We start from the raw sequence: 19858 nt of genomic DNA, 5'->3' as shown, positions 1-19858 counted from the left end.
CGAGGATATCCTACAGGTTGGAGGGAAGGAGAGTGGACTGAGTTCAGTGTGTTGTCTGTCTCTGTTGTTGTTGGGCTTGTTGGCTGCTGCTGCAGCAGGGCTCGGCTCTGTGTGTGTGTGTGTGTGTGTGTGTGTGTGTGCGTGCGTGGGGGTGAAATCGTTGTATATTTCGCGTCTAAAATATCGAATAGAGTAATTATGTAAAAAGAAAGCTTGTGTCATGACAAACTTCCTGGCTGTGGTCGTAAGGTAATTTGTTTTCCCCCCAGTTACTGTTGGTAACGGGCATCCCTCTTGCACGGGTTGTTGTTGTCAACATGTGTGTCGAGACCCCCAGAGAGAGAGAGTTCAACACCAAACGCACCCAAATGTTGTACACAAATACAGATTATCACATACATAATCCCATTCTCCATACTTCTATTCACCTAATTTTGATGTTAAATTATTTTCATTCATCATAAATATAGGCTACTACTTTAATTTCAAAGTATGATGTGGGTCTATTGTTATTTCATTTTTACTGATCAACTATATTCACAGTTATAGCAAAGCAATCCTTCTACACATTGTTTGTCTGTCTCAATAATATGCACTCCTCAATGGGCTGCTCTTTACATTATTATGCTCCTATATTGTCATGCACGCACCAGTTACAGTTACTTTCCCCATAACCCACACTTATATGCTCCATATTTTGGAGCATATATATTCAAACAGGTAAGGTCTAGTGTTAAGAAAAAGGAACATAATTATGCCTGATTTTCAGTTGGCCAACTTATCTACCTCCGAATAAGTCTTGACTTTGATACAGTATTGATTTTGAAAAGAGGGTAAGAGTTGTTATGACTTAGTTTGTGCCTGGCTTACGTTGACTTGCTTTTTTTTTCACTTCATCAGTGAATCAAAAGTGCTTGCATTGGAAATGTTACGTTTAAGTGGCCGAATGGTCCACACGTCATGGACACATCCCTTATGGTTTTCAATACCCAGATACACTTGTTTCTCATGTATATTTAGGCTATTTATTTTGGGAAATTATCGCATCTTGCTTCTTCCAAACGGAGTCTTGCAAGTTATTTTTTGATTAATACTAACCTGGAGAATTCACTCTGTAGTTGAAAATGTCGGGATCTTTAAAGTCGGCGCTCATAAATGCATAGCAGGAAAGCCAGTGATGTCACTGAAAAGCGACAGGTTCTTTGTCTGCCGTCTCCCCTCTGCTCTGTTAACATTATGGGTAATCCATTCAAGTGGCATATTAAACGAGACACACGTAATTTATTTAGAAAACTAGAAGATATGTTGTCAGAGTCAGTCCATACAACATATTTTTATATATTTTTATTTAAATCAATATAGTCTTCAGTTCATGTAGGATTATTTTAATATTAGGCTAACCACAGTTGAATTGCGATGACTTTCTATGGGTTGGCTTGCAGTACACCGCTCTCCCTTAGCCGAAGTGGGTGATGATTGTTTTTTTCCCCCCATCAGACTGTTCTGAGACTGAGACCAGCGCTACTGCATCAAAATAGATATAGTAAAATATCCAGCAGTCGCTCGTGGCAGCAAGAAACAATAAATAAATAACAGTTTAGAGAATAGAGAAAAGTCTCCGGCAATGGCCTGATTATTGCACACTAAGCGTTTTGTTGGAGCTACAGCTCTGATCCCACAACGTTACTCCAGCCTAGCCTGACACTTCAGTCCGCACATCACCCCCCCCTGTTGGTGGGTGGTTTGTAGTGTGGACTGAAGCTGCACATATTTTATTCTATTTCGAGCGCGCCTGAAGAGCGGGCGCATTGAATGGGCCAATCAGGGTTGTATGCTTGGGGCACGTGAACTCTATGCTCCGGTCCCAGCCCCCTCCAAACAGAGCTCTTGAGCTCCCGTGAGACTCCCTCGTGGACTCTGATTGGTGTCCTCTGCCCACGTGAGAGTCTAGTGGACTCTGATTGGTCCGTGAAAACTGTCATGGCGGAGTCAGACTCGACTCGTATTATTTTAATAAACTATGAAATAGTGCAGTTTCCTCACGTTTTAATACCATTTTGCACTAACGTAAACATGCAGACATATAATATGTTATGAGAAATAACGTATTTTTGCAATGTCACGCCACGTCGCCGTCACGTGTGTGTGTGTGTGTGTGTATGTGTGTGTGTGTGTGTGTGTGACGTCAATAGGCTTTAGCCCGCCCACGCCGAAGTAGAATCTGCCCTAGTAATCTCAGACTCTCCCGTAGTGAACGTAGTGTGAGATGTCTGGCGCTCGCACGCCTCGCAGTCAGGCAAACTCCAGCCAGCATGAGAGTGAGAGGCAGATTAATTGAACTAGGCTACTCACATTATGCTGCAGAGTTTAACGTGCGGTACGTCCAAAGTGTGCACGTTGTTTTCAAGTCACAGATGCATGGGGTTGGCTAAAACCATGTGTTTAATCCATGTGGGTTCTTTAGTTAGACATGCGTTTTCGTCATCATTACAACTTGTCATGCTTGGCGAGATGCCGTCAGTAAACATGCGTCAATACGGACATCCTCTAAAACCGGCGGATTTCAAAATAAGATCCACTCGTAAAGATTAAATAGTCAACACTAGTTTTATTTCTTAAGTCTACTTACAGGAAGTACGTGCAGTCTGTGCAGTACAGGACACCAGAGAAACTGACACCATTAAAAAAGAGAAAGATTACAGGAGGTGCGCAAGAGCGCTTCATTTCGTCTGATCTGCGATGCAACATTTATTTTGACCACGCATGCGCACTTGCGCACCATTTATGTTAACCCCTGCATATTATCACTACAGATATGCTCTAAAAGTGTGAAAAACATATTTTTATTGCACTACGTCTTTAACTTCAATTAAAGTGAATGTGGTTTAATCTGTTGGTCATTTCTGATTTTACATGTAATCTTTACAGACTTGCTGGCAGTATCCTCAAACAGACAAACTGTGAAGGTGTGGCTTCAGCTCTCAGCTCTAATCCTTCACATCTAACAGAACTGGACCTCAGTGGGACCAAACTGGACCATTCATCCATGGAGCTGATCTCTGCTGGACTTAAGTGTCCACATTGTAGACTGAAGACCCTAAGGTCAGACCATCATTATATTTTATTACTTTTGTTTTACTATTTATTATGGGATTATAAAAGAATACAATACTGTATTTGAAGAGAGTGAATAAGGTTGACATCCCCACTGACTAGAATAATGATAAGGTACAGTGACTACAGTATGTGATCCATCATGGCTGCTAGGGAATGATCACATCCAGTTATGTAATCATTTGACTGTCAAACTGGTGTAAACACAGACTGGAAGGTTTGCTGGTTCCTCAGCCCACCGGCACCAGCAGTCTGATCAATTATGATCACTGTTGTGTCTGTAAGAGTTTCAGAGTAAATCAGTCCATTACTCTGAAATGTTGCTGATAAAACTTTTCTATGAGTTATTTCTTTATAATAACAACACAGATCTTCCACATGTATTTAGTAAAATGTATGAAAAGCAAAACTGCTACATATTTGATTTAGAAAAAATGTATTTTTAATTTGATAAATTAATTAATTAAATTGTCTTTGTGTAAATCATTAGTTTTAGTATTGTACATGTATTTATCCATCTGTCTTTCTGTCCAGTGTTGTAGTGCTATACTTTTAGATGTGGGGGGACGCCTCATAATGCATGTGCACAAGCACACGCATCCACGTGCATGCCCAGTACCCAGTATGATGCTGACAAGATCATCAAGTAGTCAAATGAGAGGATTCCTCTTACAACGTTGTACATGGACATGCTTTGTAGTTTTATAGTGTGCACAACATAGAGCTAAACAGCCTCACTCGAGTTTTAGAGTTAGATCCTATAGCCCAAAGGGACAGTGAGCAGAGTCTGCTCACTGCGTCATTGACAGCTATTAAAACAGGCGCTCTACAAGCTCATAATGTGTTGGGACGTGTTGTGAGCTTGTAGTAAGGCTGGGCGATATTAGGAAACCCGTCGATATGCGATAGCATTGTTGAATACCTCGATATCGATATTACTCACGATATTAGTCAAAACAATTGCATTATATAATTTTTAATGTTTTTCTGCTTTAGGTCCACTGCCTGCCTATCCCAGATAATGAATAGCATATCCATGCATGCACACAGTACACATAGAAAAAATAAATGAAATGCCTTATTTCCGTTTTCCAACAATGGTTTTATTGAAATAACCACACCTGGTTACAGATGGACTGCTTTTTTGCACGTGCTACGTGCATGCATAGTGTGTCTATTAATTCATTTGACACATGACCTCACATGTTGATACCTCAATATCAATATATTTTCGATATATTGCCCAGCCTTAGCTTGTAGAAGTTTTTTAATAACTTTACATTTTTTACAACATATTAAATATGTGGGACAATGGCAAAATAAAACTCAGTTGGAGTTCCACAGCCAATTATGTGGGGTCCAAAGGGTGGCGCTATATGAAAGGTTGTGGGGTCACTTCATCTGTAGAGTTAATTCTCCAAGGAGCATCAATGTGCTCCATCATTTTCATGACAATCCTCACATTAGATTTTCAAACATCATGTGTGCAAGTGGACATTTTGGCCTAAAGGTGGTGCTAGAGTAGAGGTCATGAGGTCAGTAAAAGCAGTAGGTTTAATATGGTGGCGAGAATAAATGTCCCAGAATAGCCCAGATAGGGTCATTGGCCATATGGTGCCACTCTACCGTACACCATTTCAAACTAAGACCTCTAAGTTAACTTCAATGACAGTGAATGTGGTCTAATCGCTTTGATTTTACATTTAATCTTTACAGACTTGCTGGCTGTGACCTCAAAAAGACAGACTGTGAAGTTTTGGCTTCAGCTCTCTGCTCTAATCCTTCACATCTAACAGAACTGGATCTCAGTGGGACCAAACTGGACCATTCATCCATGGAGCTGATCTCTGCTGGACTAAAGAGTCCACATTGTAGACTGCAGGTCCTAAGGTCAGACTAATTTTACGCTAAACAAAGCTCTTTGATGACTAAAATATAATGATACATGTATACGTGTGACTTTCATTGACAGTTATTAAAACAGCTTATCTACAAGCTTGTGTTGTGAGCTTGTATATCTGGATTTTTTCTTGAATAACTTTGACATGTTTAACAACATTGTCTTCTCTTATGTGGGACAATGGCAAAACATATTTTCAGATGGAGGTCCACAACCAATTATGTGGGGTCTAAAGGGTGGCGCTATACAGAAGTTTGTGGGGTCACTTCATCAGTAGGGTTCATTCTCCAGCGAGCATCAATGTGCTCCATAAGTTTCATAACAATCCTCACATTAGATTTTCACACATCATGTGAGCAAGTGGACATTTTGGCCTAAAGGTGGCACTAGAGTAGAGGCCATGAGGTCAGTAAAAGCAGTAGGTTTAATCCTGTAGGGAGAATAAATGTGATCAACAAGTTTCATGACAATCTGACCAGTACATTTAGAAATGTTATGACAGTGAACATTTAGACCGGTAATATACCGGTATGTTGTTGTTTATGAATTTTATGTAAGCTCTCAATGTGCAACATATTCTGAGCTTGTACCGGTAGATCAGGGGTGCCCAAAAGGTACCAGTAGATCACAAAGGCTATGCAGGTAGACCACATGATATGCCCTAAAAATATATAGGCTATAATTAAACTTGATTTATTGACAACAAGAAGGGCCTGTCAACTCCCTTTGTGGCTTCTAAAATAGGCAAACCCCCAATGCAATGCGTTGTTTTTGAGAGTCAGTAGCATTACAAAGAAGCCAGAAAACCTACCACTTCCATACAGAATGGGTAGAATACTTTTTTCCCACACTATTTCCATATTTTTTACCCTGCTATTTAAATTTGTTTGACTTATATGTAACGCCAGTGCCTCTATTCCAAAGCCCGCTCAGGTAAAGTTTTGTGGGTGGCTAGATCATGTTGAGCTGGTCATTTTAAAAGTAGATCTCAAGTCACAAAAATGTGGGCAGTATCTTCTATTTTGTCTGAATGTTCAGCCCAGAATAGGGTCATCGGTCATATGGTCAGTAAACACCATTTCTAGCAAGCTAGAAGATCTCTTAGTTAACTTCATTGACAGTGAATGTGGTCTAATCTGTTTTACATTTAATCTTTACAGATTTACTGGCTGTGACCTCAAACAGACACACTGTAAAGTTGTGGCTTCAGCTCTCAGCTCTAATTCTTCGCATCTAAGAGAACTGGACCTCAGTGGGACCAAACTGGACCATTCATCCATGGAGCTGATCTCTGCTGGACTAAAGAGTCCACATTGTAGACTGCAGGTCTTAAGGTCAGACTAATTTACCAATATTATTTGTATTAGTTTAGTTTTACTATTTATTATGTGATTATAACATGAATACTGTGGTGACCCACTAAGCACGCCGTCTAAAAGTGGTCTAATAGTGGTATAGATTTGAAAGTTTTTTAGTTGTCTAAACTTAGACTAGACGACTAATAGACTTCTAATAGTCGTCTAAATGTAGACGGTCTATATTTAGACGACTATTAGAAGTCTATTAGTCGTCTAGTCTAAGTTTAGACAACTAAAAAACTTTCAAATCTATACCACTATTAGACCACTTTTAGACGGCGTGCTTAGTGGGGAGACTTTATTTGAATAGTGTGAATAAGGTTGACATCATGGAGAATACATGTGATCAACAAGTTTCATGACAATCTGACCAGTACATTTAGAAATGTTGTGACAGTGAACATTTAGACCGGTAATATACCGGTATGTTGTTGTTTATGAATTTTATGTAAGCTCTCAATGTGCGACATATTCTGAGCTTGTACCGGTAGATCAGGGGTGCCCAAAAGGTAGATTGGGATCTACCATAGATCACAAAGGCTATGCAGGTAGACCACATGATATGCCCGAAAAATATATAGGGTATAATTAAACTTGATTTATTGACAACAAGAAGGGCCTGTCAACTCCCTTTGTGGCTTCTAAAATAGGCACACCCCCAATGCAATGTGTTGTTTTTGAGAGTCAGTAGCATTACAAAGAAGCCAGAAAACCTACCACTTCCATACAGAATGGGTAGAATACTTTTTTCCCCACACTATTTCCATATTTTTTACCCTGCTATTTAAATTTGTTTGACTTATATGTAACGCCAGTGCCTCTATTCCAAAGCCCGCTCAGGTAAAGTTTTGTGGGTGTCTGTTGAGACTAAAATGAAATAACAAATTTACTTCAAAATTAAATAATCATCATTTTACTTCACAGCTACAGTAAGTGTCTAAATGGGGAGGATTAAGAAAGTCTGACAAGTGAACATTATAAATCTCGTCTGTCTTCTCACGCAACGCCTTTCTTCTCCCTCTCTCTCGGTTATTGACTGATGATTGCTACAATGAAAAAACAAAACAAAAAACAAAAGAATCAGTGCCTACTAACTGGCTACAGTTCTATTTACAGTATTAAAACAAGCGAGAAAGGCAGTGACTATCTCTCTCTGCTCCATTCAGCACCGGGGACAGCGCCCACGCACGCACGCACGCACACACGCATGTACGCACGCACGCACGCACGCACGCACACACACACACACACACACACACACACACACACACACACACACACACACACACACACACACACACACACACACACAGAGACATGCTTGACCTCATGTAGTTCTTCAGGAGCTTCAATTTGGAAAAGCTTCTCTCGGCAGAGGCCACGGTTACTGGCACAGTCAACAGTATGCGCAGGGCAACACTAAGGTTTGGATACATGTCCAAGATGCTTTTCTCGTAAATGTAACACAACATGCCAAAAGGAGATTTAGGCTTGTTTTGGGGATAGCTGTTAGCAATTAGTCTTCTTATCTTAAGGCACATGTCCTGCGCATCAATGTCCCCCATTTCCTCAGCAAAACGTTTACACCTCTCAGGCAGTGTACCGTCTTCAATCGCTGTCCACATGCCCGCGGTGCTGAAGAGGAATCCATATAAATCATTGAAACTATCTAGCTCTGAAAATCGCTCTCTGATGCTGGAGAGAGCATTGTCAATCAGGGGGAGAAATATATCAAGCTTGTAGTTTTCTTCAGGTGTAATTGGTGGGCGATCATCTTTACCCTAATAATCAAATAGAGCCCTTTTTTCCCACTGTGGCCTTTTCAGCAATTGCTTGTGTGTCTGTGCGCGCATCCATGAACCAGTTCTTTCTGAAGTCCTGGAGAAATAGTATGACAGCACGGATTTCGTTTAGAAGGGCTTCCACGCTGACTGTGGGACTTTGTAGTTGTTTGCTCACTTTATTTATTTGAAACAAAATGTCATGACACACCACAACGCTCACGATAAATGGCCCCGTTATTATTTATTTTGATAGGCTTTTGGCCTCTGTTGCCGTTACACCATCTTTGTGCTGGAGTGCATAGTCCTCCAGCGCTCCCAGTGCTATGTGAACCTCTTCTAGGTGGTAACGCAACACCTTTACGCTCTCTATATGTGATTCCCAGCGGGTGTCTGAGAGGGGTTTTACAGTCAGCCCAGAATCAGTCACGTTTTCCTTCAGTATTGCCCAGCGAGGAGGGGAAGAAAAGAGGTTGTATATTCTTTGAAGGATTCCAAAAAAAGTGACAGCCTGCACAGAGGACTTGGCAGAATCACAAACAACTGAGTAAAATGTGTGGCTTCCACACGGCATGTAGTGTGCTTTTTTGTTGAGATTGAGGATTCGTTTTTGCACTCTCTGATTCTTGTCTTTCATGTTACTCCCGTTATCATAACTTTGGCTCCTGCAGTCACTGATGTCGAGACCCAGTTTTTCCAGATGGGTCAAGAAAGTATTGCACAGTGCTTAACCTGTTGTGGACTCACATGTAATAAATCCAGTGAAATGCTCAGCAATAGAAACAACAGCAGGCTTTTCTTCTGTTTTTGGGACACGACTCACAATGCGCAAAATGACTGACATCTGTTCAATATGGCTGGTGTCGGGTGTACAGTCCAGAATCACTGAATAATATTTAGCGTTGTGAACCTTTTCACAGATGGACTGAGAACCATCCCTCCTATCCTCACATTCAGCTCATTCTGTATGTGCTTGCTGAGGTAATGACTAATGAGTGGTTATGTCACGTCTCTCGATTCTTCGCAAGTGCTCGCTCATTACTGGGTCGTGTTTAGCCATCAGCTCCATCTGTCCAAAAGAATGACCATTGGAGGGCTCGTACAGTTTGTCTCAGTTTGTCCCACGGAAGGCCATGTTGCGTTCAGCTAAATGGCAGATCATGGAGATAATTCTGCACAGCACTTCTCTCCAGTATTTTTCTTTTCTCTCTCTTTGATCCATGTGTTGCCAGTCCACAGTCTTCATAGAAGCCATGCCAATCATGAGCGTGTGCCACGCTTCCATACAACGGGTGTGTGCTTTTGATTGCTTGTGAGCTTTTAGAATATCCCCAACATGTTTCCATCCATCATATCCCTCATTTGACTGATGTCACGTTTCCCGAAGAGCAAGCAACAAAAACAGAAAACCCTATCCTCAGATTTTGAGTACATTAGCCATGTTCTTTTTTATTTTTTCTCCATTCTTGAGTGTAATGAAATAGTAACTTTTGTTAAATCAGCGAGGGAGGGACAGCGAATACACTTTCCGGCAATTATACCTAATCCGTGGCATAGCCGGACAGAGCTTGCGTCTGCCGCTGTTTCGGAACCTATCCCCCCCCCCCCCCCCCACACACACGCACACACGACGACTACCAGTGGACCACCGACACTGCCGCGGTACTGCCGGATCCGTCGGCACCTGCCGGCATCTTCCGGATCCGCCGGCACCTGCCGTTACTACGTGTCATCTGTTCGACACCCAACTCTAACTCTAACCCTTACCCTAAACCTAACCTCGGTGGGGTGAGTCGCTAACCCTCCCGACGCTCCTTTGTCGAAATGACGGTCGTTTGAAAGAGCAAGATATCCCCTCATAGGTGCCGGCAGTGTCGGTGGTCCCCGGTGGTCCCCGGCAGAAGCAGTGGTCCCCCGGCAGAGAGGAAGCAAACGCAATGTGTTCGGTGGTCTGGTGTTCGTGGTGTTGGGGGGGGGGGGGGGGGGGGGGTTCCACAACAGCGGCAGACGCCTCCGCAACAGCGGCAGATGCCACAGATTAAGAATAATTACTGGGGCATAGGAATCATTGCCGCGGCTGTTGCCGCCACTTCTGGCGGCGCCGCGGCAGGTGCAGGTGCCGGAAAGTGTATTGGCTCTTTCTGCAGCGAGGAGGGGACTCAGTATTTTGTGGGAAACTACAGTCCATAATTTGCACTGGGCCTCATTTAACGAGCTCTGTCCTGACAGAGTCAGTGATTTGTTTTGGCCACAATGCAGGGTCATCAGATAGAGATAAAATGACAGGGTCATCAGAGTCTGACTCTGACCCACCCAGTGCTGCTGCTGTAGTCTCTGTCTCACTGTCACTCTCTTTTTCACCCTGGCCCTCCATGGGCTCAATATCTTCATCATCTTCATCATCATCATTATCATCATCATCATTTTCACTCACGGCGTTGGGCTGCGTTACAGCAGCTTGCGCACCAGAATAGCCAGCCACCACCACGTCGTCCTGGGCAGGCTCGGCAGGTGGCTGTGGATCCTGCTCCATTTCCCCATGATCTGAATCATCATCCCCGGATCGCAGACCGTCACTGGTACCAGGAACATTGGAAGACTCGGGGCTGGCGCGCATGGCCGCGATACCCGTAAAACAAGATGTCAATTTTGGATATGATTCCATTTTTTTGCCCTTTCTTCCTCCTTCCTCTTGTTTTGCGCCCCACTTGCTTTTTTTCTGTTCATTTTCTTTTGTTGTTGTCTACTTGTCTTCCCTCCTGACACTGCTGACACATGGGTTGATGGGTAATTAGTAGAAATGTATTTTACCTGAGAGGCGCACAGCATACGGGGCCGCCGAAAGTGGCTCTGCTCGGCACCCCTGGGCAACTGCCCACAATGGCCAGCGTATCCGCCGGCTCTGCTCGGGACGGACGCATTTTCTATGATTAATGGTCAGACGTCAATTTGGGTCGGACATATTGATATACGTAGCCTACCATGCATCACACACTCTCTGATGATGCGCGCAGAGCACAATGTGTGTGGCACTGTGTGTGTGCTCGCGTTAATGCTGCAGGCACGGAGACATAACTCTAAGCACGGAGCATGTCCCAAACGCTGAGGTAAACGTGTTGTTGTGCTGAAGCGAGCTCGTAGCTTGTAGTTCTCGAAGGGTTCCCAGTTCGATCCCGGGCTCCCCCAGAGTTAGTGTTGAAGAGTCCTTGAGCAAGACTCTGAACCCATAGTTGCTCCTGATGAGCAGGTTGGTGCCTTGCATTGTTTCCTCTGCCATCGGTGTATGAATGTGTGTTAATGCGTGAATGTAATGAATGTGTGTGTGAATGGGTGAATGTAATGAATGTGTGTGTGTGAATGGGTGAATGTAATGAATGTATGTGTGAAATTGGCTGAATGAAATGAATGTGTGTGTGTGTGTGTGTGTGTGTGTGTGTGTGTGTGTGTGTGTGTGTGTGTGTGTGTGTGTGTGTGTGTGTGTGTGTGTGTGAATGTAATGCACAATCTATGTAAAGCGCCTTGGATGAAGGCGCTATATACCGTAAATGCACCATTTAACATTTTGTTGGTGCCGCGTTCCCCACTACTGTCCCTTGGATTGGAAGTTTATTTCGTGGCGGTTGTGTGCAGGTTTAGTGTGCTGGGCAAGCTTCACACGCACGCACACACACACACACACACACACACACACACATCACCCAAGTAAATCTGTTTATACTTTGTTGTCACAGTGTGTTCCGTGCCAAAACTGGCTGATCTACAAGCTCACAACGCCTCGCATTAACAACAAGCCTGGACATTGGACACCATCTAACTCAAATTATTATGGATAAGCAGTGTCACCATTCATTTACACTTTATTTTGAAGAGCCCCGGAAGCTTCGTGCGTGTGCACGTGTGTGTACCCTGACGATTTCAGGAAGGAGTTTAGTTTGTTTACAAACGGTCGCAAAACTAAAATCCTAACCGCGGCCGACCATCACGGCCCAGTGTATGGTTGAAAAAGAGCGTATTTCGCCCTCCTTGGTGTTATTTTCACCTTATTCAGAGATACAGCCGTTTTATGTTAGAAGGAATCAATGAATAATGGATTTTTTTTCAGTGATGTTCAAGGAAAATGAAAATATTTCTTATTTAATAAACACATTTTGCTGTTTAAAAAAAAAAAACATCTTCTCAAACACTAATTGTTGTATAGGTTTCCACCTGACAAGTAATGGGAGTTCTTAAAGCACCCAAAATTACAGTTTTTGACATGTTCAGCCCAGAATAGGTTCATTGTCCATTTGGTGGTGCTCTACCTTACAACATTTCTCACTAGATAAAATATCTCTCAGTTAACTTTATTGACAGTGAATGTGGTCTAATCTGTTTGATTGTACATTTAATCTTTACAGACTTGCTGGCTGTGACCTCGAAAAGGCAGACTGTCAAGGTGTGGCTTCAGCTCTCAGCTCTAATCCTTCACATCTAACAGAGCTGGACCTCAGTGGGACCAAACTGGACCATTCATCCATGGAGCTGATCTGTGCTGGATTAAAGAGTCCACATTGTAGACTGCAGATCCTAAGGTCAGACTAATGTACCACCATTATTTGTATTAGTTTAGTTTGATTATTTATTATCTGATTAAAACATAAGATGTGTATGTGTGATGTTTGTTGACAGGACAAAATTGTTACTGGGTTGTTGTTAACTTTTTCGCCGCCGTTGACAGTCCTCACCGTCATTGAAAGGGTTAATACCATGGCGCCGTTGACGGTGAGGACTGTGAATCTTACTGTATATACAGTAAAGATATTATTACTTACTTAATGTCGCTCCGGTCCCGCTCGCATCGGTAATGTCGGCGATTTGTTTACAACGCACGTTGGGCGTGCACGCGAAGTGAAGCTCCTCAATGTTAAGTCAATGGAGAGGCCCATAAAGAAACTTCATTTAAACAAAATAGCCATTTTGAGACATTTTGCAGCAGATCTAAATGTAAACAAGGCACAAGGCAGGGCGCAGCCATCTTGCCTCTTCTTGTCCCACACTGTCATGTGACTAGATGACGTAATCGTTGCCGTCAAGTGATAATCCAAAAAAACAAAAACAACCCCCTTCCGGCCCTTCAAAATAATAGCGGCGGCCGACGGAGGAAACGACGTGGCGCCGAGGCACCAAGCAACCTTCAGATTAAGAGGCAGTAGATGTGTTAACAGCCCTCATAACACGTACACCTTGAATCAAGATGAGATGTGATTTTTCTTTTCAGTGTTTAGTGATGGCTTGTTTCACGTCTAGAATCTGGCAACACCGGAGTCTCTGTATCTGCACCATAGACTCCAATGTATTTCACAGAACTTCCGTTTCCAATTTTGGGGTCAATGGCGTCTGTCCAGCCACTAGGCGGCAAAGTCCTGCAACGGGCCTGGTATCCGTGGCTATCCGACGGATACCCGCGTTTGACGGGTGAAAGCGGGAGCAATATATAATATTATAAATTCGCGGGGACGGGCGGTGAACTACTAAACACGGGCGGGTGACATTTTATTGTGAAAATCAGACAACTGTTTCTGCCTAAACAGCGTCACTGGAGTGCACACATTGAGCAGCAGGACAGAACCACGGCATGCATACACACTGTTTCTGCCTAAACAACATGGAGCACACACAGTCAGTGGGCAGCAGGAGTCAGGACACACACAACACACAGATACACAACCACAGCACACACTAGCACCATAGCCCATGTTCTCATCATAAGGGTTGTTTAAAAGGCTATCTAAAAGAATTAAGAGTGACAGCTGACCTGGCGTTTATGTAAATACACTGTATATTGCGTCACAAACACTGAGGATGGCGTGCAGGGACGATCGAGTGCGATGCATTTTGGTTTACTATGAATGTTCAGGCCAGAATAGGGTCATGGTCCATTTTGTGACTATCTCTCCTCTGCTCCATTCAGCACCGGGGACAGCGCCCCGCCACACACACACACACACACATTCCAAATCGCGAGCTATTTTGTGCTCGATAACTATTTCTGCTTGTCCATTGAGACGGTCTTGAGACATGCTTGACCTCATATAGTTCTTCATGAGCTTCAATTTGGAAAAGCTTCTCTCGGCAGAGGCCACGGTTACTGGCACAGTCAACAGTATGCGCAGAACAACACTAAGGTTTTGGATGTCGCTTTTCTCGTAAATGTAACACAACATGCCAAATGGAGATTTAGGCTTGTTTTGGGGATAGTTGTTGACAATTAGTCTTATCTCAAGGCACATGTCCTGAACATCGATGTCCCCCATTTCCTCAGCAAAACGTGTACACCTCTCAGGCAGTGTGCCGTCTTCAATCGCTGTCCACATGTCTGCGGTGCTGAAGAGGAATCCATATCATTGAAACTATCTAGCTGTGAAAATCGCTCTCTGATGCTGGACAGAGCCTTGTCAATCAGGGCGAGAAATATATCAAGCTTGTAGTTTTCTTCAGGTGTAATTGGTGGGCGATCATCTTTACCCTCATAATCAAATAGAGCTGTTTTTTTCTTTTTTTTTTCTGTCGCCGTTCTGGGAATCGAGTGGTTATTTCCACTGTGGCCTTTTCAGCAATCGCTTGTGCGTCTGTGCGCACATCCATGAACCCGTTCTCTCTGAAGTCCTCGAGAAATAGTATGACAGCAGGGATTTCATTTAGAAGGGCTTCCATGCTGACTGTGGGACTTTGTAGTTGTTTGCTCACGATAAATGGCCCAGTTATTATTTCTTTTGATAGGCTTTTGGCCACTGTTGCCGTTACACCATCTTTGTGCTGGAGTGCATAGTCTTCCAGCGCTCCCAGTGCTATGTGAACCTCTTCTAGGTGGTAACGCAACACCTTTACGCTCTCTATATGTGATTCCCAGCGGGTGTCTGAGAGGGCTTTTACAGTCTGCCAGAATCAGTCACGTTTTCCTTCAGTATTGCCCAGCGAGGAGGGGAAGAGTTAAAGAGGTTGTATATTCTTTGAAGGATTCCAAAAAAAGTGACAGCCTGCACAGAGGACTTGGCAGCATCACAAACAACTAAGTTTAATGTGTGGCTGCCACAAGGCATGTAGTGTGCTTTTTTGTTGAGATAGAGGATTTGTTTTTGCACTCCTTGATTCTTGTCTTTCATGTTGCTGTCATAACTTTGGCCCCTGCAGTCACTGATGTCGAGACCCAGTGGTTATGTCACGTCTCTTGATTCTTTGCAAGTGCTCGCTCTTAGCCATTAGCTCCACCTGTCCTAAAGAATGACCATTGGAGGGCTCGTACAGTTTGTCTGATGTCCCATGAAAGGCCATTTTGCATTCAGATAAATGGCAGATGATGGTGATAATTCTGCACAGCACTTCTCTCCAGTACTTTTTTTTTCTCTCTCTATTAGATCCATGTGTTGCCAGTCCACAGTCTTCATAGTAGCCATGGCAATCATTGCGACCGTCAGGTCGCATTTACTATCAAAACCTCCACCGGCTGTCTGTCCGTCAGTCAGTCACGTCACACTTTTGCCCTGCTCATATCTCCGCCATCGTTGCCCTTATCCATGTGAAATTTTCCGCACACACTCCTTGCCTGCCAAACCACAACCTCCACCCATCAATTCTCACATGGCCCTCTTCTAGCGCCACCATGAGGCCGTTTCTTGCAAAACACATTTTTGGACACTGCTCCTACAATGTTTGCCCTAAAATCACGCAAATCGCTACACAGTATGTCTCGACTCATGTCATCAACATGGACCTGTCCCATTTAGCGCCACCTTCAGGAACATTTTTTAAAACACATTTTTGGACACCTCTCCTACTACTTTTGCCCTAAAATCACGCAAATCGGTACACACTTGCTCTACGCTCATGTCATCAACATGGATCTCTCCCATTTAGCGCCACCTTCAGGCCGATTTTTTTTTTTTAACACATTTTTGGACACTACTCTTACAGATTTGGCCCTAAAATCACGCAAATCGGTACACAGTATGTCTACACTCATGTCATCAACATGGATCTGTCCCAAATAGCCCCACCATCTGGCCAATTTTTTCCAACACATTTTTGGACACTGCTCCTAGCCTCCTACAGATTTTGCCCTAAAATCACACAAATCGGTACACAGTATGTCTACACTAATCTCATCAACATGCATCTGTCCCATATAGCGCCACCATCAGGCAGATTTTTTCAAACATATTTTTGGACACTGCTCCTACACATTTTGGCCTAAAATCACGCTGCGACCTGACGGTCGCTTATCTCCTGATTAGGGAGTCTTACTGGTTCCATACAACGGGTGTGTGCCTTTTATTGCTTGTGAGCTTTTAAAATATCCCTGACATGTTTCCATCCATCATATCCCTCATTTGACAGACTGATGTCACGTTTCCTGAAGAGCAAGCAACAAAAACAGAAAACCCTATCCTCAGAATTTGAGTACCTTAGCTAAGTTTTCTTTTTTTTTTTCTCCATTCTTGAGTGTAATGAAATAGTAACTTTTGTTAAATCAGTGAGGAGGGGACTAAGTATTTTGTGGGAAACTATAGTCCATAATTTGCTCTGGGCCTTTTTTAACGAGCTCTGTCCTGACAGAGTCAGTGATTTGTTTTGGCCACAATGCGGGGTCATCAGATAGAGATAAAATGACAGGGTCATCAGAGTCTGACTCTGACCCACCCAGTGCTGCTGCTGCAGTCTCTGTCTCACTGTCACTCTCTTTTTCACCCTCGCTCTCCATGGGCTCAATATCTTCATCATCTTCATCATCATTTTCACCTACAGCTTTGGGCTGCGTTCTAGCAGCTTGTGCACCAGAATAGCCAGCCACCACCACGTCGTCCTGGGCAGGCTCGGCAGGTGGATGTGGATCCTGCTCCATTTCCCCATGATCTGAATCATCATCCCCAGATCGCAGACCGTCACTGGTACCGGTAACATTAGAAGACTCGGGGCTGGCGCGCGCAGCCTTCCTTCTTCCTCTTGTTTTGCGCCCCACTTGCTTTCTTTCTGTTCATTTTCTTTTGTTGTTGTCTACTTGTCTTCCCTCCTGACACTGCTGACACATGGGTTGATGGGTAATTAGTAGAAATGTATTTTACCTGAGAGGCGCACAGTACACGGGGCCGCCGAAAGTGGCTCGGCTCGGCACCCCTGGGCAACTGCCCACAATGACCAGCGTATCCGCCGGCTCTGCTCGGGACGGACGCATTTTCTATGATTAATGGTCAGACGTCGATTTGGGTCGGACATATTGATATACGTAGCCTACCATGCATCACACACTCTCTGATGATGCGCGCAGAGCACAATGTGTGTGGCACTGTGTGTGTGCTCGCGTTAATGCTGCAGGCACGGAGACATAACTCTAAGCATGGAGCATGTCCCAAACGCTGAGGTAAACGTGTTGTTGTGCTGAAGCGAGCTCGTAGCTTGTAGTTCTCGAAGCATTCCCAGTTCGATCTCGGGCTCCCCCAGAGTTAGTGTTGAAGAGTCCTTGAGCAAGACTCTGAACCCATAGTTGCTCCTGATGAGCAGGTTGGTGCCTTGCATTGTTTCCTCTGCCATCGGTGTATGAATGTGTGTGAATGCGTGAATGTAATGAATGTGTGTGTGTGTGAATGGGTGAATGTAATGAATATGTGTGTGTGTGAATGGGTGAATGTAATGAATGTGTGTGTGAAATTGGCTGAATGAAATGTGTGTGTGTGTGTGTGTGTGTGTGTGTGTGTGTGTGTGTGTGTGTGTGTGTGTGTGTGTGTGTGTGTGTGTGTGTGTGTGTGTGTGTGTGTGTGTGTGTGTGTGTGTGTGTGTGTGAATGTAATGCACAATCTCTGTAAAGCGCCTTGGATGAAGGCGCTATATACTGTAAATGCACCATTTAACATTTTGTTGGTGCCGTGTTCCCCACTACTGTCCCTTGGATTGGAAGTTTATTTTGCGGCGGTTGTGTGCAGGTTTAGTGTGCTGGGCAAGCTTCACACGCACACACACACACATCACCGAAGTAAATCTGTTTATACTTCGTTGTCACAGTGTGTTCCGTGACAAAACTGGCTGATCTACAAGCTCACAACGCCTCGCATTAACAACAAGCCTGGTCATTGTTAACACATTGGACACCATCTAACTCAAATTATTATGGATATGCAGTGTCACCATTCATTTACACTTTATTTTGAAGAGCCCCAGAAGCTTCGTGCGTGTGCATGTGTGTGTACCCTGACGATTTCAGGAAGGAGTTTAGTTTGTTTACAAACGGTCGCAAAACTAAAATCCTAACCGCGGCCGACCATCACGGCCCAGTGTATGGTTGAAAAAGAGCGTATCTCGCCCTCCTTGGCGTTATTTTCACCTTATTCAGAGATACAGCCGTTTTATGTTAGAAGAAGGAATCAATGAATAATGGATTTTTTTTCAGTGATGTTCAAGGAAAATGTAAATATTTCTTATTTAGTAAACACATTTTGCTGTTTAAAAAAAAAAACATCTTCTCAAAAACTAATTGTTGTATAGGTTTCCACCTGACTGAAGTAATGGGAGTTCTTAAAGCACCCGAAATTACAGTTTTTGACATGTTCAGCCCAGAATAGGTTCATTGTCCATTTGGTGGTGCTCTACCTTACAACATTTCTCACTAGATAAAATATCTCTTAGTTAACTTTATTGACAGTGAATGTGGTCTAATCTGTTTGATTGTATCTGTTTTACAGACTTGCTGGCTGTGACCTCGAAAATGCAGACTGTCAAGGTGTGGCTTCAGCTCTCAGCTCTAATCCTTCACATCTAACAGAACTGGACCTCAGTGGGACCAAACTGGACCTTTCATCTGTGGAGCTGATCTTTGCTGGACTAAAGAGTCCACATTGTAGACTGCAGATCCTAAGGTCAGACTAATGGACCACCATTATTCGTATTAGTTTAGTTGTACTATGTATTATGTGATTATAACATTAATACAGTGGTGAGACTTTATTTGAAGAGTGTGAACATGGTTGACATCATGGTAACCCACACTGACTGGAATAATTGCGACCGTAGGTCGCATTTACTACTACTACTACTGCAGCTCACATAAAATGCCGTAACTCGGGCTAGGAGCGTCCGGGAGAGCCGGGGCCGGTACCTATTCGTCCGCCAAGGCAACGCGGAGACCCCACCCCTCATTTCTCACATGGCCCTCTTCTAGCGCCACCATGAGGCCGATTCTTGCAAAACACATTTTTGGCCACTGCTCCTACAGTTTCTGCCCTAAAATCACGCAAATCGCTACACAGTATGTCTACACTCATCCCATCAACATGAATCTGTCCCATATAGCGCCACATTCAGGCCGATTTTTAAAAACACATTTTTGGACACTGCTCCTACAGACTTTGCCCTAAAATCACGAAAATCACTACACAGTATGTCTACACTCATGTCATCAACATGGATCAGGAAGATTTTGGAAAAACACATTTTTGCCCTATTTGTGGAGAATTTATGCCCGATTAGGGAGTCTTACTGGTGATAAGGTACAGTGACTACAGTATGTGATCCATCATGGCTGCTAGGGAATGATCACATCCAGTTATGTAATCATTTGACTGTCAACTGGTGTAAACACAGACTGGAAGGTTTGCTGGTTCCTCAGCCCACCAACACCAGCAGTCTGATCAATTATGATCACTGTTGTGTCTGTAAGAGTTTCAGAGTAAAACAGTCCA

The sequence above is a fragment of the Nannobrachium achirus genome, assembly GCF_963921795.1.
Source record: "Nannobrachium achirus genome assembly, chromosome: 14".
NCBI classification, from domain to species: domain Eukaryota; kingdom Metazoa; phylum Chordata; class Actinopteri; order Myctophiformes; family Myctophidae; genus Nannobrachium; species Nannobrachium achirus.
The sequence above is the reverse complement of the archived record's forward strand: the minus strand, read 5'-3'. Positions refer to the sequence as shown.